This window comes from Juglans microcarpa x Juglans regia, chromosome 8D, assembly GCF_004785595.1.
Source record: "Juglans microcarpa x Juglans regia isolate MS1-56 chromosome 8D, Jm3101_v1.0, whole genome shotgun sequence".
NCBI lineage: Eukaryota > Viridiplantae > Streptophyta > Magnoliopsida > Fagales > Juglandaceae > Juglans > Juglans microcarpa x Juglans regia.
Window position 1 is genome coordinate 24,546,935 of NC_054608.1, and position 24,197 is coordinate 24,571,131.

At 34.9% G+C, this 24,197-nt stretch overlaps 1 long non-coding RNA gene and 1 pseudogene across 1 annotated transcript; one reads left to right on the top strand and one right to left on the bottom strand.

Annotated features, from left to right (window-relative positions):
- Positions 1–621: 621 nt before the first annotated feature.
- LOC121242011 lies at positions 622–23,594 on the bottom strand. The gene is made up of 3 exons (XR_005935875.1): positions 23,584–23,594; positions 20,141–20,150; positions 622–1,028 (listed from the first exon to the last, which is right to left on the bottom strand). It is a non-coding gene; the product is annotated as an uncharacterized LOC121242011 (long non-coding RNA).
- On the top strand, positions 15,196–16,499 carry LOC121242009 (annotated as a pseudogene).
- Positions 23,595–24,197: the final 603 nt, after the last annotated feature.

A 24,197-nucleotide genomic window follows, 5' to 3' on the forward strand; every position in this document is an offset into this window, starting at 1 on the left:
AAACAAAGTTTGCTTAGGTGACATGATCTCACACCTTGATTCCTTCAAATCCAACAAACGTTCCTCATGGTGCCAAGTGTCTAATATTATTCACTAAGTGTGGCTAAGATCTTGCCAAATGTCTGAATAAAATTTCTCTAATCTAATTTGGACATTCCACATTGTGATTTTGAAACACTGCAATTGTTGCGCTTATCGAGGTTACTATTCACTCAGAAAAAGTGAATCGTAAACTTAACACTAAAAATTCCTAAATATTCATGTTAACCTACAGTGAAAATCTTTTACCGAAATTCAACCTCGAAGTGCCCCTAAAAGTAATTTTATAGTTTCAAACAGGTGTTTCGTCCGAAAATATGAAAATAAACTTATAACGCTATAAAATCCTAAATAATCCACTGAGTCTAATGGCGTAGACCATAATGCATCCTGACACTTCTAACCACCTCAAATAAATAAAACTCATATTTCTAGCACCATAGTGAGTGATAACACTGACTATGTTGACAGATTAAAACCTATGCAATTGGTCGATTCGTAAAAACTTATGGGATTTTTACTTGATTCCTAAAGTCAATAGAAATTCCACCAATGAATTTCTAGCGGGCTGTTACAAGAGATGCACAAGCTTATTAAGGGATCCAATAGAAGCATGAACCTTAGCAAAATCCAACCACTCTAAATTTGGAATCCGAGAAAGATCGAGGATTTTTGTCAGAAATTCACAAAAAGACAAATCCATTTTGGTCATGTTCTGGAAATTCTGTAAACCAAAATTGGAGATAATGGTAGTACCTGCAATCAACCAGTTTCTTTCCATGAAAATTATATGGCAATGACTGCGACGGATATATGTTCTAATTAAGCACTCTTAACGCATTAGAAAGATAACTAGGAGCCTCAGAGAAGCGTGCATTATGATTTATGAAATATCTTAGGTTTTTCATCTTCGAGAATGCCTCTGACCTCGAGCATATCAAGTCTTCTTTAGGTAAATCTATCAGCATGCCTTCAATTCGGTCTGTTCCCTGGTTAGATGATGATGCATGTGCCAGAAAATTAAAGCATTAAATTCTCCATGGTTCGGTAATTGCAAGAGTTATATTAATAGTCTTTTACGAATAAGAATATATTTCAGTTGTAAAGAAGGAAGGAATACAAATAAATGCATTAATTGTAATAGTTCGCCTAATCCCTTCATTTCGCATATTATATATCTAGTACTCTTATACATATACCTAGCTAGCTAGGCATGAAAAAAAAGGAAATTAATCCTAGAAACTATATTTATATATACTCACATACAAATGCATTAATTTCATTGTCAATTTTACTCAAAAGATCTTATATATATATATATATATACACACATATATATATATACTCGTAAAGAATGGTATTTTGCAACTTAATTAGACCTCCTGCTTGTTTTGAAGTTTCTCTAACGGCTTTTAAGAAACGACTTCCTTCAAATTGAGAAGAAACTTGATTGTAGATAGCTTTTGAAATAGTTGTCTTACCAATTCCACATGTTCCAAATATCTCTACAATGCGTATAATATCATTCTTTTCAATACTTAAATGCCGAAAAATATCTCGTATGCGAGACTTTATCCCAATTCGATACTTGGCAATGCTTAGAGGTGTTTGGTTTATCATTCTCAAGTCCACCCACTGAATGATTTCTTGGGAAAATTACGACTCTTTCCTATCAATATTAAAGAGAAGACAAATTGAAATTGTTAGACTTTTCACAATAAATGATATATGAATATAATTAAGTTAAAATATATATTGTTTTTCATTTTTTTTTCTCTCCATAACAATGTGACAGCTGTAGGTTACAGTGTAAATTAAGGCCGGTAGCTTTTCTCCTTCCTTAGTCTGAATGTTTCATAACAAACTTAATCTAGAACTTATAATTTAAGGGTATTTGTGAGTTTTTATATCTAGAAACGAATTGAGACTACAAGTCATGTGAAACAACGTGGTAGTAGTAGTAGTAGTAGATATTAAATCCTTGAATCAAAAAGGATTTCTAAAATTTGATTATGTTTTGCATATAAATTTATAATTATTCAACGCCAACAATAATCATAAATATCAAATCGTTTTCCTTTTGTATGGTATTTTAGATCCATCACCAGTTTCCTGATGTTAGATCCTAGAATATTTGTCTCAATTTTCCTCATAAATATCTCAAATATAGCATCATATGCTCATACACATGAGAAATTACATATAGGCAAAGCTTACCGGAAGTTCGCTAATGGGAAACCAGAAAAATCGGCTACTCTTTTCACAGCTACCTTCCATTCCAGAATATTTGCGTTATCCTTGAGCCTATCTCCAAGTTTATCGAAGGATTCTCCAAAAATTCTTTTTTGATGCCGTACTTTCGATGGATCTATGTTGTAAAAAATTTGTAGAACAATTTGTTTCATTGTGTCCTTGCAATCAAGAATCTTCAATAGCTCCTCTATGCACCATCTAGATTCTACATAGTTTTTATATGATAGAAATCATTGACCCTTCAATAGTTTTGAAAAGTGCAGGTGAAATCTCTTCCCTTCTTCCAAGATTGTTGTCTATGTAAGTATTGATTCCCCTTTGATTCAAAGCTTGGTATAGATGAGAAATAAAGTTATGGCAACATCTTCACCTCTAAAACTCAAGAATACATGATGAGTCCATGGACGGATGGAAGGAGATGAAGAGGATGGAGAAGAAGAATAAGCTCCTAATTGATCAAAAGCCATGGAAGAAGAAGTCATGCTCTCTCAGTGTGCGCGATTTCTATTTACCAGAAGGTCCAATTATAGAGCACTAATCTAAAATAAATAATTATAGAAAGTGGGTCAAAGAAAGGTGCAATTGACTTTACTCGGTTTTAGCACAGATGTTGTTCCCAAGTCTGGAAATTGATAAAGAAGTACCCAAAGTAAAAGTCCTTGGTAACTGATAAATATATTTGTATCTAAAATTATGTTTATAATAATTTAGTTTTTAATATTCCAAATTTATATATCAAAAATTAATCCAAATTTAATGCATGCACATAATATCTATCGTTACTCGTGCTTACAGTAGAAAAGAAAATAGTAGACAAGTGTGTCAGTGTTAAAAAGAATGATAGCTTGAAACTTCTTGAGGCAACTTACTTTAAATTGTCAGTTAATTATGAGCTAAGAGTTGATGTTTGGACGGCCAATTTACACATAAGTGGAAGTAATTAAAGTGTAATTAAACATGAGTAATTAAAGTGTAACGTATAAGTTTTTTATAAGAGAAAAGCTCCCAGCTGGATGGGTTTGAAACCTATTTTCACACCAGCCACTAACATCGCGACATGTAAGCATTTCTAACACAAATCTCCTGCACCCAATAACCCCAAATCAGGTGCAAGACCACCTATTATTATACAGGAGCTGGAGGAAGGGCTTGAGTTGATTAAAACCGATATGATTCTACATAAAGGCGATCCGAGTTCAAGTGGCCAAACGAGTGAAATAAAATCATAAAACTAATTATTGGATCAAACCAGTCTAAACAACCCCTTATCATTGATATCATCATCTTCCCAAGCTTTTTTAACACAATTAAAAAAAAAAGATTCATGTGGAATCCAGATTTGTTGGAATTTAAAAGAAGGGAAACAACCAATAGCGGGCCATCTCCTTTTCCATCCAAATTATCATTGTAGCATAGCTTTAATCACAAATCATCTATTGGACTCATTGCAATCTAAAAGATCGAACAATAATTAGTTAGAAAATTGTAAGCATTAAAACAAGAAATAAACACTCAATCATGGAAATATTGAAAATAAAATAACTTGGAATATAAACTGTGTTCAATGCTATGCTACATCAATACTCTAGAAAATAGAATTAGTTCATAATAGAATTGAAAAGAAAAAGAATAAAACTGATGTTCTCCGTTGAAGTCGGTTGATGAGGAATGTGGCTCTCGCCTTTGACCTCCAGTTCTGTCTTCTTAAAAGAACACTTAAAGAATAAATTCTGAAACTCTAAACTCAGACTCAGACTCTAAAACATAAAAAAATTCGACTCCGATTCAGAACTCTCCCTATTCATCTCATAAGACAGGATTGAGTAGATGTCGAAATTCAAATCTGGAAACAAGATAACTGTGGCTACAATTTAGTCTAAAGATCTGGAAAATAGTTTATAAAGATAAATGTTAACATAAAAGGAATTATCCCAAGAATAATGAGATTATCTAAATGGAAGATTCAGTGATATGTGACTTGAATTGTGGGGTTTGAGAGGGTTCGGTCGCCAACAGATTGATTGCAGAATTAGGATTTGGTGGTCAGCAGCAGATTGATCCCAGTCGAGAGCAATTATCCCACCGGGTAAATGGTATGTGCTGAATATAACTAGCATTAAGGTCACAATGAATGGGCATGGAGGTCAGAAAGACCACACGGCCCTCTCCTCACCTACCTAGAGGAAAGACTACCGATCAGGATGAAAGACTCCTCTCACCTTTTCTAGTTTTTGCCCATGATGTTGTTTAGGTTGGTCTTTTAAGTTGATCGTTAGACTAGTTGCCCAATCTAACTGCTTAGAGCCTTGTCGCCAAGTCTAAGTGCCTTCTGGTCACGCCCGCTGGTTGCGAGTTTCCTCGCCTACCGAGAGAAATCTCTTTACTGCCCTTGGGAGAAGTCTCCTCGTCCAAATTTCATCAGCACTCTTTAGATCTCGCTGCCTCTCATTGGTCTAGATCTGCAGTCTTTTCTTTTGTATAAAAATGCTCTCCTTTTGCACTAAATCTTCTCATTCCTTCAAACCCAAGAAAATAAATAAAAATATGTACAAATAAAATAAAATCAATAGAATTGAAGAAAAAATAACACATTTCATAAATAAAAGAGTGATAAAAATCACATAAAAAAAAACACTTATAACTATTTCACTACTATTTACAGATAACTTGAGATACTGATCTTAGCATCCAAAGTTGCTTTGAGTTGCAATTCATGTTAATAGATTTACAGTGGATAAAAAGTTGTACGGGTTCTATGTTCTTTTTTTTTTAATGGAAATGGACTTCTTTTCATATAATGAAACCGAAGTTACAACTATGACTTATTAATACAGAGAACTACAACCTAAACTAAGCATCTACTCTAGAGCCCCCCGCACACAAATTTCCTTATGATGGGCATTGTTTTAACTTCTATAAAATCTCTCCTGACAAACTTTCTAATTTGTTTGAGAGAAAAGCGCATTGTAAAGATAGAGCTAACGACCCCCCTCCTCCAACGGAGGAGAGGGACAACCACCCTCCTTCCTCCGAAGGACGAGCGGGACTCTTTTGCTATGGACACCAAGTCCAATAGCATATTCCTTTTTATTTTTACCTAAAACAAACAACAAAGCTGAAAATACATAGGACAAACTATTAAGCAGATCTACAAACACAACAGAAACACTTGGACAAAACAAAACACTGGTCAAGGAGTTTGTAATGGCGCGTGAAGGACACGTGAAAGTCCAAGAGTCGCTAGCCCCAGAAACGGCTTGCGTGGAGTCGGCAGAAGGCTTCTCGCGTTGGAGCGTGGAAGCCAAGTGCTCACACTCAACCCACGCGTGTGTGCTACACGCCGCTCCTATTGGCACTGTGTTCGATAGTCTGGAAGATCGGCGGTTGAGGAACACCATGGTGGGGCGCGTGTAGGCTTTTGGTCGCAGGAAAATCCCCGATTGGCGTTTCTCCCTTATTCGACCTGAAAAACTCACAAAACAAAAATAAAAAACACAGGAAGTAAACTCTGGGCATAAGGGAAGGGAGGGAGGGAGGGGGAGGAGCTGAAGCTCCCACCCCCTCTAGCTGGTTTCGTTTTTTGGGTGAGTTGTTAGAGAGAAGGGAGAGGTTCTCTCTCTAAATTGGGTGATCCATGATGAGATACATGTTCTTTGAAACAACATTATTGGTTTGCCCAAAAAGATGTTTGAGTAGGTCCTAATTAACTTGATCAATTTGGTCTTAAGGACGGAGAAAATTAATATGGAACACAATTGAAGTACTAATCCATGGCACACACCAATGCCCATGGCTGGGTGGATTTGTCTCAATTTAGGTCTCGTTTGGATGTTGAGATGGTCTCAACCTATTTCATTTCATCTCAACATCTCAATACCATTTAAACACAAATACTTTTCAAATTCAAATTTTTAAATTTTCAACTTTTTCATATAATTATTATCTAATCATTACAACTTCCCCAAACTAATTCCCAACAAAATACAAAAAACATACAATTCAATATATTCAACTTTTTCTCTCTATTTTCCTAAAATCTAATAAAACATTTTAACTCAAATAATTTTACTATTATTTATAAATTACTTTAAATTTTTCATCTCGTGTGAAAATTCAAACGAAACCTCCTTAATTTCTCCATAAATATCTGAGAAGTGGGTCAAAAGAAAGAAGAGAAACTTATCGGCAACTTCTTGGCAGCAACAAACATGGTGATCTAGCTAGCCATCAGGTCAATCATAACAGTACTGTATTCAAATTAAGGATTATATATGGGGATTAATTAACTAAAAGAGATGGAAGGAAACTATTAGAAAACACCTGACCCATTCCATGCATCCAATTTGTCATATTTGCTGGTGAATGGAAGCCACCCTATCAAAAGCCACAAAGAAGCCGCCAATGACCCACTAGTGTTAATTTATTTAGCTAATAAACACGACAACTAAATTTTTATTTATTTTTTTAAATAAAATATAGTTTAAAAAATAAGTCTGAAATGATATTATTGGCGTGGGGAGATCGAAAGATGTTTGAACATTTATTTTAATGTGATAAATTTTCTATTCTCCCACGCCAGAAATTAATTAGAATAATCCTAATAGGTATCAATCTCGAAGTTTATATATATATTAAGTAGTAGGACTTCAATTTAAAACTGTGTAAAAGGATGCAAGTATGCAAGTAGACTTTGTACGTACCTAGAAACTTGGAATGCAAATTGAATTAATCTCTTCTTTAGCCAATCCATCCTCCTGATAAACTCGATCGACATGTTTGATTGTGCATTTCATTGGAGACTTATAATTGAGAGAAGAATCCAAAATTAATTAAGCAGTTATAACCCTCTATCTAAAGTTCACACGGAAAATATAATTAACGTAATGCGCACACTTCAAAACCTCAAAACCGCGCGTGTATATGGGTGCACGTACAAAAATAAATATTATATTATTTGTAATAATATGCTCTCACATAATGTACCGAATTGTGGCTCTATTTTTAACATTATATACGTACCTAAACCATGTGTCTTACACAATTGAACATATATAATTGATTTTTTTAAATAATAAAGTCAACTCAATTTCAACCTATCGTCTGTGTTGTTTGGATATAATGATCGTCCCAATCTTTGTAATGATAAATATAAATGATTAAATCTACCACTTCCTGATCTAGGCTTCAGCTTTTGAGACGAGTAGTACTTCCACATGGTATCAGAACAAAAGTTTTGAGTTCAATTCTTGACTCTACAGTTTACCTATTTAATTAAATTTTTTACGTGTTTGTCTCATTTATTGAGGGGGTGTTTGACCTACATATGAGTGAGAGTGTTAAATGAATATAAATGATTAAATCTACCTATTCTTATCAACTTAAATTTTTTGGATGAACAGTGATTTTGCAGTCGTGAATAGGATCACAATTTATGATTTTTTTTTTGCGTCCATAATTTTGATAATTTTGATTATTCTATTGCCATCTGAAAATGGCTTCTGAGGTTGGACTCGTACGTTGCCATCTTTAAATCATAGAATGTTGGAAAAAGTTTTTTTGGCCCAAAACCAATAACCCAAGCGATCTATCCCCAAGCTAGCTAACTAAATAAAGACGAAATAAATTCAATAACTGCCTTTTATATAATGATCACAATCATAATTCTCAAAAGTTGAAGTATTCTCTCTATGTTTCGATCTATCTAGAATGAAAATGAGATATCAAATAGGTGCCGATGAGCCAATCTTAGTCACCCCCAACAGTAAAACCTTTTACAGAAAAAAAAAAAAAAAAAACAACCGTCATTAATGCAACATTGCCACACTACTATAAACCATGTTCCAAAAAAGGTGTACAGTACCATATATATATACAACTGTCCACTTAAGAACTATGGCAAAAGTGGGGTGAAAAAAACTGAAAAGAAACACTTCAATTTGTAAGGATACTTGCCGCCATTGTTTAGCACAACACTTAAATTCATAATCCAATAAACAAACCAAGGGTTAGTACTATATTATCATTCTAATGTTGGATGATGAATTTAGAAAATAGCACAAAATACAGAGGCATTATGACAAACTATGTATTATGCATGCATATCGAATAATTTTTATTTGTTATGTATACGTCGCTCTCCAACTTTATGAGAATTTTTGAATGAGAAGGCGTGTTTTCTGGCTTTTCAGCGAGTGTTTTTAGCAGATAGTTACTGTAATAAGGATATAGAAGAAACTTTTCAAGGCAGCACAACGCTTGAATTAATTAATCATCCAAGAAACAAACTAATGGCTATAAGTAAATGAACAAAGTAAAAAGCCAAGTGATCATCATTGTGGAAGCATCCCTAAAACTCAAATAAGAAAGCTTTTCTAGGGATCCAACGGAATCATGCACCTCAACTACTAGTATGTTAGAGCACCCCTCAAAACTCATGTTCTACTGGTCCTTGAGTTATTCTTAAATCATTGAGAATTTTGAAAAATACTTGGTTGCCCAAAAAAGCCTTAACAATTGTCGGTGAAATTTAGAATAAGTTTTACAGCCATGCCAGAGTCCAATAGATATGTAAAAAAATAATAGAAACACAAAATACACAAAATGGTTACTTACTTTATATTAGGGCTGAAAACTGAAGTCAGCATTGTTGAAGTTTCATTTCTCTTTAAGTGGCAAGCATACAGTTTGCCAAAATAATTACATTTAGCCTTTGCATCATCTACATGACAACTATCTACCTTCTAAATTGGTCTCATACAATCAATGGATCATTTCCTTTCCTTTTCTTAGCTAATGGACAAGTAGTACTCATTGGGGCACTAGGGAGTTTTGATGTTTGGGTCTCCCTCAAATCATCTCCAAAGTGAATGGTTGGTTCATTTGAATCAATATCAATTAGAGTCGACGAAGAATCCATCTAATTTATAAAAGAAAACATAAATGTTACAAAATTACATATACATTATACGTAGTGCATAAAAAATTAATAAATTATAATACACAGCAGCTATTTTGACACATTGCAAACATCACAAGTCTAACACTCTAATCTAGGTTTTAGTTCACTCATCTTTCCTTAATTTACATCAAAATATTTTTACAACACAACTAGAATATCATAATTTAACAATAATAATTTTTTTCATGCAAAATAAATATTAAATCGAACATATTAAGAACACTCATAGTGGGGGATTCTGGAATAGCTCTCAGATTACTGTTCAGTATTCACAGTCCCAACAATTCACTCCAAAAATTTTACAATATTTGTATGTACACAAATAAATAATTGTAAATTAGTCTTAGATTTTACAAACAATTTCATCAGATGATTCAGATCCACCAAGTCAACAACAACAACAATCACAGCAACACAAGGATCGGAAAATGCAAAAAAAAAAAAAAAAAAAGATACTTAAATGATAATCAATGATTCATCATTCAACCTTGCAGAAAAAAAGGCCACCACTCACCAGACGGAGATGTTGCGTGGTGTGAGAGACGGAGGAGAGGGAAAGAGATGAGAGAGGAGAGAGGTGTTGGGCCTTGGTTGTGACACGTGGGGGTTCGTAGATGAGAGAGTCTAAGAGAGGAGTGTAGTTGGCAGAAGAAGAAGGGGGGGGGGGGGGGCGCTTGGAAGGATCCATTTGATCCTTAAGCCTAGCCCAGAAACAACGTTGTTTGCTTGAGACCAAACGGTGTCATTTCCTTCAATCTCTTTTCATACTTTTTAAAACAAAACGACGTCATTTCAAGTGAATTGGTGTCATTTTGTATTAGACATATATTTATATATTATATCGGCTGGTTTTGTGGTTCTAACTGGGACCGAACTGGCTGACATAAATTCTGGCTATTTTCTTCGGCCGGTCTCCATCGGCGACGTTTAGTCCAACCAGTTCTTGTTCACCCCTACTTTATATATGAGGGAGGCTGATGTTGGATTTATATAGAAAACAATACAAAATGTAGACAATTAATATGCATTATTCAGACCAAGGAAAATGCTAGTGGAGCTGCTCAATGTTATCGTTTTATTATTTTAATTTGTTTTGTTTCTTACTTAATGATTAAGAAAGTAACTATTAGTGAAGTGGTTTATTTTTTTATTTGTTTCCTAATGATTAAAAAAATTAGAAGAAAAATAGAAGGAAAAAAATTGAAAGGAAAAAAATAACTTCAAATACACGAGTGGTACGCCTAGTGGTAAGTTGAGTAATGATAGATACAGTCGTGAAATGTGCAAGTGTTACACGATGTTTTTGAAAAAGAGTGAGATTCATTATTAAAAATTTTATTTATTTTCTATTTATCCCATATTTATTTTTTTTTAAATGATTATGCACACTTGTGCATCACTGCAAATATCATTACTATTTTTATATGTAGCATGATATGGCCCAAAATTAGGACACAGAAATTAGGGGCATTATTAATTTAGGGCAGAGAAAATATATATAAGGTGGGATGGTATGGTCGTTCAAACAAAAGGACCTAGAAATTACGGCATTAATGCTATGACCATTTCAGAAGAATCCAAAAGCACCACTGTAGCTCACATGGAGAATATAAATGCATGGGTGATCTCATGTGGACGTGTGTGTTACGCATGCAAGTTCTTGAAAATATATTAATAATGATTTCTAATAAACACTACAAGAAAAACGGGCTTTTGTGACCAGTTAATTCCAGCGAAATGACTATTTGCAACTAAAATTGGTTGCGAATTGTCTTTTGGTTGCAATAAATTGGTCACAAAAGTCTGTTTTTCTTATAGTGAAAATAAAATATAATAAAATATTTTTTTTAAATAAGCATATCATAAATGATCTAAAGGATTACAGGATACTTAGTTTGATGGGATGGGAACCCCTACGATCTTTTCAAAACCAACTAGGATGGGAAACCCTACGAACCCTTAGGATAGAGTAATATCCTAGTGGAACTCCGTTGTTCAAGTTGGAGTGTCTAAATAGGTGTGAAATTTCTTAGGTTGATGAATTATAGTTAACAGGCTGCGAATGGGGCCTAATTAGCTAGTCGCCGGAGCGCACCAGACACTAACGCCGATGGAGCCATGCTTTATGTTACGTGTGTCCATAGCAAGTCTGGCACAAATAATTCATGGGGCCACAACAACTGTGGAACATACACTACGTCAGACATAGAAATTGTGACACGTAAAATACGTGGGGCCACAACAACTGTGGAACATACACTACGTCAGACATAGAAATTGTGACACGTAAAATACGTGGGGCCACAACAACTGTGGAGTACGTTTTAACACACTCACAGTTGGTATAGACACTTATGTTGTGATACAGTAATCGGCAGGGAGACACGACTCAAGGAGACCTATGTAGCACCCGTATGGTTACTTTATTAATTAAGTCCATCAAATAAGTTTCCAAATTCATTTATTTCATGTTCAATTCATGTTTCATGTTATGTTATGTTTAAGTTTACGTTCATGTCAAGTTTCAAGTGCATGTCAATCATGGTAATCCTATGAGATAAGAATACGCAATCATGGTAACCTCAATGATGGTGACCCCATGAGACAATAATATATTTCAAGTTCATGTTTATGTTATGGTATGTTCAAGTTCATGTTCAAATTATGTATGATCACGTTCATGCTATGTTCCAAATCCATGTTATGTTTCAAGTTCACGTTCATCTATGTTGCTAGTCCATGTTATGTTTTAACTTCATGTACATGCCATGTCACGTCAAGTTATGTTTCAGTTTCAGTTCAAGTTATGTCATTTATGCCATGTTATATGTCAAGTTATGCTATGCTTACTTATGACTTTGATTATGCATTCATGTTTTTACTGCCATGCATGTATCATTAACTTGTGTAGAAATTTCCTATTAACTTGGTGACACCATGGTAGTCCCAACTACCATTCCCCTCAAATAGTAGGCGATGTGTCAGGATTAGAGTAGGGAGCAGACGCTGGCAGACTGGAGGAGGTTGACTAGACGCCATAGACGCAACATGGAGCTTGCAGCCTCCATACTTAGGTCTTTGGATAGTATTCCAACATCGTTAGTCGAGTTACGCGAGTTACTCAACGAACAAATCCAATAGTATATTTTGGCAATATAATTATGGAGTTAGGTCTTCGTTGTTTTGAGATTACAGTCTTATGAGTCCCATATTGTAATCGGGGATGTTTTTAAGTATACATGGTTTATATTTTAACTATTTGGGATATTATAAGTTTGGTGCATAGTATTGCTCCAAAAAAAAATTATCTGCTGCGAATATTGCATAATGCTAGATGCATATTAGGAATATTGCATCTTATATGTCATGAACAGGGGCAAGTAACCTTGTGTTGCATGTCCCGATACTTTGGATGTCCGTTTGATCCCAAGCGAAATCTGGGGCCGTCACACGTAAGTCATTCATGAATATAAAATTACGATCGATTATTATACTATATATTTAAAATAAACTCGAATTGACTATTATAAGTACGTATAAACTTGAATAACTTCATAGTTATTTTTTTATTGTATTATATTTAACTTTATAATTAGAATATCTTAAGTATGTAACAATAATTAGGGAAATCATTTTCCTAGTACAATGCATATTACCCAAATTTTTATAAATATAGTCATCGACATATATATATATAAATTATCTAATGATCATACTCTCAAAGTTTATTTGTTAAAAATAGCAAATCAAGTTCTCTATCTTGCCCAAATCTAAGCTAATTCCTGCTTATATAATAAATAAATGAGTTGTTCATGATGAGGTTTGAAACTAAACTCAAACTTGACTCGTGCTACTTAAAAGTTATGTAGCCAAATTTTGATGGGCTTTTTCAATAAATTAAGGTGCCAAACTATTCAAATTCGAGCAAGTAATAAGTGGTCAAATTTGGCTACTTAATTTGAGCAACTAACTGCTTTAAACTACCTTTCTCTTTGTGTTCTGAGTTGGAGAGTTTAATAGCAAAGTTTTGGTGGGGACAAAAGAAAGAGGAAAACAGAATTAGGTGGATTAGCTGGAGAAAGCTGTGTGAATCAAAGGCACAAGGGGGCATGGGTTTCAAGGACTTGAGGTGTTTTAATATGGCACTTTTAGCAAAGCAGGGATGGCGAATCCTTAAGGAGGAAGACTCACTGCTCCATAAGATATATAAGGCCAGGTATTTTTCTTCTTCTAGCTTCATGGAGGCTAAGTTAGGAGCAGTACCTTCATATGTGTGGAGGGGTATTTGGGAAGCAAAGTCTTTATTACTAAAAGGGTGCAGATGGAGAGTAGGAGATGGGAAGGCTATTAACATATGGTCTAACTATTGGTTGCCTAATCATAAACCGGTACCTGTACTAGACTCAATTACTCAAACTCAGCTGAATTGGAAGGTGTCTGAATTGATAGATGGTAATACAAATATGTGGGATATAGAGAAGGTGAGGAGATTCTTACCACCAAGGGAAGCTTATGAAGTGCTGAATATGATGTTTGCTGCTGATCAGAGACCAGATTGTATTGTTTGGGCATATGAGAAGAGTGGACTGTTTAGTGTAAAGAGTGCCTACAGATTGTTTGCGTCTTTTGGTGAGGAGAGGCAGTCGGGTGAAGGGTCATTTAGAGTGGAGCAAAGTAAAATGTGGAAAAGAATTTGGAAGTTGCAGGTTCCTAATAGAGTGAAAATATTTGCTTGGAGGGTGTGTAAGAATGGGTTACCATCGTTGAAAAATCTACAAGCCAAGAAGGTTGTGACAGATGCAATGTGTAAATGGTGTCAGGTGGAGGTGGAGGATACAAATCATGCCATTCTCAATTGCACAAGCTTCAAAGAGCCTCTGCAGTTTTAGCTTAGTTTTCTGCAGGGCAATCATTTTCAAAGAGAATTTGTCCAAGTAATGGAAGAGTTGGTAAGAAGAAACAAATCTGGAGAGATGGAGACTTTGGTTCTATGTGCTTGGGGATTATGGTACAGAAGAAATAAATTCATGTATGAGAATAAGAAATTATCTCCAGAACAAGCAATAGATCACGCTCTTTCTTTGTACCAAGAACACTTATCTGCAACAAATGAGCAAAAGCAAGGATTGATGCCCCAATGTCGCTGGACACCTCCACCTACAGGAGTCTTGAAGTTAAACATTGATGGTGCTATATTCCACGATCAGTGCAGATCTGGAGTAGGCATGGTCCTTCAAGATGAGAGTGGGAAGGTGATCTTAACAGCTAGCAAACCAGAACATGAGCTGAGTGATCCTATCGAGATAGAATTCTTGGCAGTACTGAGAGGCCTCCAAATTTGTTTTCCTTTGGGAATCAGTGGGTTAGAAGTGGAGAGTGATTCTTTGCTGGTGGTCCAAGAGCTTAACAAAGAACAAGGGTCAATGTCTATTTGGGGAAACTTGGTTTTTTAGATCAAGCGGATGTTACACAGATTTCCTAAGGTTATAGTTCAACATAAAGGTCGTATGGCCAATGCAGTTGCCCATTGTTTGGCAAGACAGTCATGGTATATTGATGAGCTAGTGATTTGGTGGGACTCTTTTCCTGAAGATGTCTCACAAATCATCTGGCATGATGCCTTGATGTAATCTCTATTTTTATGAGGAATAAAATAGCATGAATTGTTTATCAAAAAAAAAAAAAAATTTGAGCAACTAACCAACTATGCAGGCTGGCACCTTAATGCAGGACGACTTGACATTACTACAATTTCTCTTAGCCCCAACGTATACGTCCGATAGACATTAAGGTCACGATCGCGACCTCAATTCTCGGCGTTGGTTGAGTATGGATCGCATGTTCATGAGTACGTACCACTACTACTACACCCACCTCTGCATCATATATATATATATATATATATATATATATATATATATATATATTTATGCATTGAGATCATCAAATTACCAATTGGCCTATCTATCTAGCAATGATCATGAAGAGTACCCTTTCAGTTTCCTGCCTCATCTTGGCTTTCTTTTTCCTCTCTGGTATGCCCTCGTGATCATGATGATTAGTTTCGATCGAAATTTCTTCAACATTTTACAATAAATAATTATCAGATGCTGTCAAAGAACGAACATGTGGTATACTCATGCTATCATAAAGTGGCACGCCAATGAAAATTGATTGTTTGCATAAGTAGGTTTAATTATGTTGTAATAGAACATGATTACTATGTCAATGTTATAGCATATATATGCACCTGTATCATGCATAGTGATACGCATGCATGTGTGATTTAGTAGAAAAAATGGTATATCTTTGACTAAATTCATTTGCTGCATATATCTAAGATGGATATGTTGCTTTCATGTTCAACATATATGCATGGTGACAAGGAATTATTTGGATTGATGTTTCACGTCTATGAATATTGCTGGTGCTCAATCCGCTAGAATAACTTTCACAAACAACTGTCCCAATACCATCTAGCCAGGAAACCTAAATGCTGATAAGAAACATCAACTATCAACATCCGGATTTGAGTTAGCATCCAAAGTATCCACATCATTGGATACCCAAGCTCCCTGGAAAGGCCAGTTTTGGGCAGGAACTGGTCGCTCCACAGACGCCTCGGGAAGGTTCTCTTGCGCTACTGTGGATTGTGCCTCCGACCAGGTTGCATGCAATGGCAACGGCGCTGTCCCGCTGACATCTTTGGTAGAAATAAACATAGTAGAGAATGGTGGGCAAGACTTTTACGATGTCAGCCTTGTCGACAGCTTCAACCTACCTGTTTCAAGGAGCACAGAAGGTGGGACCGGTGATTGCCAAACCTTGAGTTGCTTGGCCAATGTGAATGTGGTCTGTCCAGCAGACCTGCATTTGAAAGCCGGGGATGGGAGCGTAATCGCATGCAAGAGCGTATGCACAGCGTTCAATCAGCCACAATACTACAGCACTGGCGATTTCGATAAGCCAGAAACGTGTCGTCCCACGAACTATTCCATGATCTTCAAGAACCAGTGCCCTCAAGCTTATAGGTATGCTTTTGATGATCCGAACAGCACCTTTACCTTCTTTATTGCACCTAATTACATTATGATCACTTTCTGCCCTTCAACTTGATCAAGAATTATGCATGCATGCACATTGCATGCTTTCACAGCTTCTCTTTATAATAATTATAATAATAATAATCTAGGTACTCAATGTAACAAATAAAAGTGAATTACTATATATAGAAAAATAATAAAATGCACAAATTATATAAATTTCTTGTGCTTTTCTGTATGCAACCACTCTATCTTCACATGCGACTATATATTCATTCATGGGAAGGTACGTGATACTACTCTCTTGTGATAATATGACATCAGAAGCTGCTTTCTGTTTGAATCGATCAAAATTAAGCCATAGCCATAGCTACTTTCTGCTAGATACAAGTCTCAAATAATACAAGTCTTATATAAGTTATTTACAAAAAAGTGGGTTCCACTAATAAATAATAGTTTTTCTACAACTTTTTAAGGTAGGTCCACTTTTTTATACGAGGTTACATATGATTTATCTATTTGAAACTTGTAAAGTTTACCTGATGACTCACTCAGGGTTGTTTCTTTATTTACATTTGTGCACACTAACATGCACACGGCCATGGTCTATTGATTCCATGCACACTGATACAAATGGTTGTTAATTAAATCATCACTAGAGAATATTATTCTAAGGGAAAATTAATGTTTAAGTTCCTATCGTTTCACTTTCTCAAAATAGGTACATTTGGTTTAAAATATTTAAAACAAGCACTTATAGTTATGGTTAAGTTTGATCAAATTGGTCCTTTCGTCAGCACTTGGTCATTCTCCCAATGGAAATGCTGATATGGTTGTTGACTGTCATGTCATCATCAATAAGAAGACCACATGTGGAATATATAGTATGTCCAGTTATCATTTAAAAGTTTAAAAAATGCAAAGTCATGAGCATGCATGAATAGTACAAAATGTGAAAGCCACATCGACTGAACAGTAATATTCTCTTATCTTAATTATGATAAATAAGTTTTTAAAAATGATAATAAAACAGTGAAAGAAATTATGAAAGACTTGGGTTCGCAAGCTTAACCCAATTAAACCAGTACTCTTGAAAAGAACCAGATTTTCTAAATTGTGAGAACATTTTTTCAGTGTTTGTATCACACAAAAAAAGGGCTATGAGTTCGCCATAAACAGAATATAATGAGAAGAAAATGGGCTTCCAGTCTCCATGAAAATTTGAAAAAAAGAATACAAAACAAATTGAGGGCATTTCATTCCCAAATCCATGTACAACATCCCCTCTATTTCACTGGAATATTGGATATGATCAAACTCAAATTCTACTTTATAAATACTAAATGAGTGGATATTATTTAATTTACATCTTACTTCATATTTCATATTTTATTATATATATATATATATTCAGTTAAATAGGAAATCATTTTGAAATGTAATAGGTACAAGCATTTATCTAGAAATCCTCATAACTAGCACCGGTAATTGCTTAATTTCTACAAGCCAACGGCAAAGAGCTTGAAACAATTTAAAAGAATGATTAGGCTTAAATTAGGCTTGAATGCGACTGTAAGGGGATTTTCCTGTCAGGCAAGGCCCACTGGACCTCGGCCCTAATTCAACCTTGCCCAAGGGTGTCCCTACACGCATAGGGAATAAGGGGTCTACCAAGGAGGGGAGCCGAATGGACGACAAGACTGATAAGCCTGAAATTCCACGGTCAACTTTAGAGTCTAGGGACCTGCACAAACTGTGATAAAAATATAGAGAGCCTTTGATCTGTTGATGTTAGGTCATCTACGACACACATGGCTTGGATAGGGTCAGGAAACCACACCGCATTAATGGCACTATTGCTAAGTTACATGCCACATTTATGAAATCAGCGTAGAGCCACGCCTCATTAAAGGAGGTACGATAGCAGGCGCAGGAGAGAAGGCATGGACTTTGTGGAGGAAAATAATATTTTATGCCTTTCTGATACCACGGTATAAATAGCCAATTCCACGTACTCAAAATGTCTCCTATCCCTATACTCCTTTACTTATTTACAACCCTCTAAGAATATTTACTAACTTTGGCATCGGAGGCTACATGGCCCTTACGAGTCAGAACAGTGAACTCCTATAAAATGAAATTGAAATGTGGGTGGGACCATTGGTGTCAATGCCTGTTCCGCTCTGGTGACCATTTAATTAGGCCTCATTTGCAACTCGTTGATCTGTACCTTGTCAAACAAGGGAATTTCATTCCAGTTTTGACACTCCAGTGTGAACAAAAGAGTTCCATTAGGCTATTACATCATCCTAACACTTAGGGTCGTGATAGACGTAAACAGACTTAACATGAGTTGAATGGTTGTTCCCAAGATACACAAACTGTACTTGAGACAGTCCTGATGTAAAGTAACATGACATGAATGTGAGACGAAAGACATGACATACTATGAGAAAGAAAACATTTTCATTGCATGATATAACATATAACAGACAACATTTCGCAACATGACATAACATATAACCAACAACATTTCATAACATGATACAACATTTAACATACAAGATTTCAGAACTTGGCATAAAATGTAATAGAAAACATTACATGGCATGGCTAACATGTAACAGATAGTTTTACATAACAAGATATACTTGTAACATAAAGTAATATGTGACATAGTAAATTGTGTAACAGATAATCATGAAGTGACATGGCATAGTATGACATATATGATAAAATACATACATAAAATGTAGTTCCATTACCCATCATACATACACAATAATCTGATAGTAAGTTAAGAGCTAACTTCTAGTGATCATCTCGTTCTACAGGACAAAACACAAAACACGAGAAATTGTAAGTAGGAATTCTAAAAGTTAAAAACTTAATTAATAACAATTATAAACATGAATAAATGCTAACTCTGAATAAAATTACCATTTTACCCTCTGCATGTGAGAAAATGATTATTTTACCCCTAACTTAAGGATTTCATATCCTAGCTCAAAAATACCAAAATTCACATTCTTCAAGTAAATTTTGTCCTACACTCAAATATCAAATTTAGAAAAATTAAAACCATACACAACTATGCAAAAACTCATGGAGCTGAAACTTCCAAAGGCCATATCTCTTGATTTTTGTTGCAATTTCTTCCGACTCCAAAACTCATAATCAAACCAACAAAATTTCAACGAAGATCCTCATATCCTAAGTTTAAAATCATGCTCAAAACATCCAACAAAAATATAGTTCTCATAAACACAAAACTCTTTTGTTAAAAGATCCAAACTTTTTAACTAAAATACAACTCTTGAATCTCAAGATTTGACCTATTTCAAAATATTTTCAAAAATCTAAAACTTTCTTCTAACATGTTCATAAAACATTCCTAAAAACTAACATGCTTTGAATCAACACATAGAAGTCACCAAAAATCACAAAATCTCACTTGAAGTACTTGGCTCCAACACTTGGCCAAAAAGCATAAATCTTTTTTTGAACTTGCTTTGACCAAACACTAGATCCAAAGCATACCATGATAAGATCTTCAAACCAAAACATAAAGTGGCTTAAAAATGTGTCCTAAAGTACTTCCAAGTATTAAACTTAAAATCACATAGCTAAAAATAAAACAAAACAAGGACCTAGTAGAAAACATCAAACTTTTGAGCCAACCAAGTATTCTCTTGCATAAAAGTTCATATCTTCGAAACTAACAATAAAACCTTAAAAATAACATCTTAACGTGTAGATCAAAGGCTTAGGAACATCAAATAAAAATATCAAAACCCTTGGAGTAAGATTAAACCACAAAAGATCCAAACTTTCTTTAAAAAGAAACCGTTTTTCCTCTTCCAGTTCCTAAGTTTCTAGATCTGAGAAAATCTTTCATCACAAGCTTTAATCTCCAACACAAATATTCATATAAACATGTTTAAAATAATCTATAAAAATTTTGGACTACGATTTGTCCATTAGCTTGGTCAAAAACTCCAAAATATAAGACAATATCTTGATTATCACCCATATTGACCTTTCCATGGTTAAAACAACTTTTGGATAACCAAATGACCATTAAATGAAACAAACAAGATACCAAATGAAACTAGACTCAAAGACAAACAACTATCATGAGAGAATCATTGTGAGAAGATACTTACAAAGGTTCCTAAAATGGAACGTAAAAAGCCTTCGGAATCTACCCGAGAGAGCTTCTAAGGGTTTCTTTCCAAGAATGAGGGTGAAAAGTGGTGAAGTGAGAGAAGTGTTGACTTGCATGCCTTAAGTTCTTCTAAAAAGGGAGGTATGGCCATGTATGACATCTTGAGATATGGTAGTTAGGTCACAAAAAGGTAAAATAGTGAAGGGAATGGGTTGTTGTTGTTCCCGTGTAGATGGGGGTGATGGGGTGGATTTTCATCTCACATCAAGGGACTATTTGGGACTATCAAGGGCAAAGGTTGACCTATCATGTTTGGGGGGAAACTTCCTCAATAAGCTTTGCCAAGGTGGCCAAAATTTGTGGCCCTTAAACAAGTGGGCTTCATTTGGAGTTTAAAGAGGATTTGGTTATAGTTTGAGATGCTATGAAGCCAAAATCAAATTTTTCTTGGCCTAATCAAATTTCGAAGGTTTAAATGGTTGGATAAAGATGTCATGATATGAATTTGAGGAATTAATACCATGTGAAAGTGTTTTAATCAAGTGATTAAACACAATGCTAGAAATTAGATCAAATAGGGTTTGAGGCCAACTTTAGGGTTTGGGGAAACCGTTTAGGGTTTCTATTTCAACCAAATTTTGGGGTTTCAAATGGATTCCAACCATTTAGGATTTCACTAAGGTTAAAACTTTCTTTGGTTTGACACAATTTGGATGGTTGGATGGAATAGGATTTTGCTTAGGTGGCATGATCTCACACCTTGATTTCCTTCACAATCCATCTCACGGTTCCTCTTGGTTCCAAGTGTCCAATACTATTCACCAAGTGTGGCTAAGATCTTGCCAAGTGTCCAAATAAAACTTCTCTAACCTAATTTGGACATTCCACACTGTGATTCTGAAAACACTACATTAGATGCTACTATTGACGTTACTATTCACTTTGAAAAAGTGAAAAATAAACTTTACATTGAAAAATCCTAAACATACATACTAAACTAACTGTTCAATTCGTTTATGGAAATTCAACCCCGTAGTGCATCAAAATAAATAAAACACATTTTCGAACAAGCGTTTCATCCGAAAACTGATGATGAGATTATTGCTACATAAAATCTTCAATAATCAACTGAGTCTAATGGTGCAGACCATATAGCATTTTGACACTTATAACTATCTCAAATAAATAAAAACGTGCTTTAGCACTATAGTGAGTGGCAACACTAACTATGCTGATAGACTAAAACCTATGAGATTGATCTATTCGTTAAAACTCAAAGTTTTCATGAGGTTCATAAAACCTATAGAAGTTCTACATTGATTTCTAGAGGACTGTTATAGTTTGGGGAGTTTTTCTTAGAACCCGACAGAAATTCAATGGACAAATTTCTTTAGGCTTTAGAAATCTCGTGAAAATCTGAAAGTTTTCACAAATCAGCCCAATCGCGTAAGTTTTAGTCTGTCAGCATAATCAGTGTTGCCATTTATTACGGTGCCAGAAACACGATTTTATTAATTTAAGGTACCTAGAAGTGTTGAATGAAATACGGTCTACGCCATTGGTTTCATTTGAATATTTAGAATGAAATTGCGTTTTGATTATTTCGAGGTACTTTAGAGTCTAAGTTTGATAAAAAAAATTTGAACCCTAAAATTAGTATGTATATTTAAGATTTTGCAGTGCAAAATTTACTTTCACTTTTTCAGAGTGAATAGTAAGCTCGATAATAGCACTAAGTGTAATGTTTTCAAAGTTATAGTGTGAAATATCCAAATTAGATTAAAGAAGTTTTATTTGGACACTTGGCATGATTTTAGGCACACTTGGTGAATAATATTGAATACTTGGCACAAAGACGAACCATGAGATAAAAATGTGAAGAAAATCAAGCATTGAAATCATGCCACCTAAGCAAAACATATTCCATCTGACCATCCAATTTGTTCCAAACCAAATAGGGTTTCAACCCTAGAGAAACACTAAATACTTAGAATCCAATTAAGACCTCAAAAATTTGTTTGAAATTGAAACCCTAAACGGTTTCTCCAAACCCTAAATTTGCTTCCAAATCCTAAATGGATCCGGTTTCTAGCATAGTGTTTAATTAGTTGATTAAATCACTTCCACATGCTATTAACCACTCAAATTCATATTATGACATCATTATTAAATCCTTTTAACTCTTAGCAATTTGATTGGACTGAGAAAAATTAGATTTGAGCTTCATAGCAATCCAAACTCTAGCCAAACCCTCTTTAAACCTCAAATTGAGTCCCAAGGTTGCCCCAAAGTGTACTTGATGTGAAGGCCATGGCCGCCTCACTACCACCCTTCACAAGGAAGCTTCTTAATTTGGTTGAAAACCATTCACTATTTCCCATGATTTTTCCCCTTGTTTTGGCTGACACAACCATTACTAAAGTGTCATTCACAACCCTCTCATCACCCCTCAATTTTGTAAGAAGGTGTCCAAGTCCATTTCCTTTCATTTCATCCATTTCCAACACTTTGCTTGGAGAGAAACTAAAGGTTCTCTCGGACAACTTTCTTGAGTCACTTTGCACTCCCTTTTTGAAGCTTTTGCAAGTATTTTCTCACGAAATTACCTTCACAAGACTTTTTACCCCTTTTTGAAGCTTTTGTGTTAATTTTTATGGTCATTTGATTAAGTTGTTATAAGTTTGGAAAGGTCATCCTTAGCAGTAAACTGGACAGTGTATGATATTTTGATGATTTTGACCAAGTTATTGGCAAGCTCTTGGTCTGATTTTTTTATATAGTATAGTTAACATGCTTATATGAAATGCTAATGAGGATTCGTTGCATGTTATAAGCTTTTAATGAAAGTTTTACGTAGATCTATGAAGTTGAAAACTAGAAGGAGTAAAACAGTTTCTGTTTTGTGTAAACTTTAATCTTTTGATGAGAAATCATGCTCCAATGGCTTTGATATTTTTATATGATTATCCTAATTCTTTGATCTGCATGTTATGATGTCACTTTGAATATCTTTGGTGTTGGTTTTAAAGATTCGGTTAAGTCACAGATTTGAGGTTTTTGAATAGATCTATGTTTTGGGTTAATTTTGGCAATGTAATCTTGAGTTTAATGCATGGATCTACTCAAGGACATGATTTTAAACCATGTAATATTGTTGGTTTGTGATTTTTTTCATGGTTTGTTTAGGATCAAAGGATTAACCCAAACCTTAAGGCAATCGGTTTTGAGTATAAGTGTTGAAGCTGAAAGTTTGGTGATAGATCTTTTGATTTTGTGATGTTTGCTTGATGATTCATAGCATGTTAGTTTGAGTGTGTTATGAGCATATTGGAAGAAATCTTTGAACTTTTGGAGTTCTTGGAGATGTTTTAAAACGAGACAAAATCTTGAGAATCAAGTGTTGTGTTTTTACACACTGCTAGTTGCATACTAGGTTGCATTGTATATTAATTGTCATGAACCGGGGTATGTAACCATACGTTGTCTGTCTCGACACTCCAAGTCTCCGTTCCATCCCACACTATAACAAATATGGGTTTTTCCCACAAATTATTTTTCCAAGGTATACGATTGTGGCAAATAATAGGTTGATGACATAAAAACTGTTCGTGGGAAAACAATACAAGCCTTTTGCCATGAAATCACATCGGCAAGTAAAACTTTGTAGGAAAATAATTTTATCCCATGAAATAAACACGTTTTACGGCGATTAAAAGTTGCCGAAAATAAAATTACC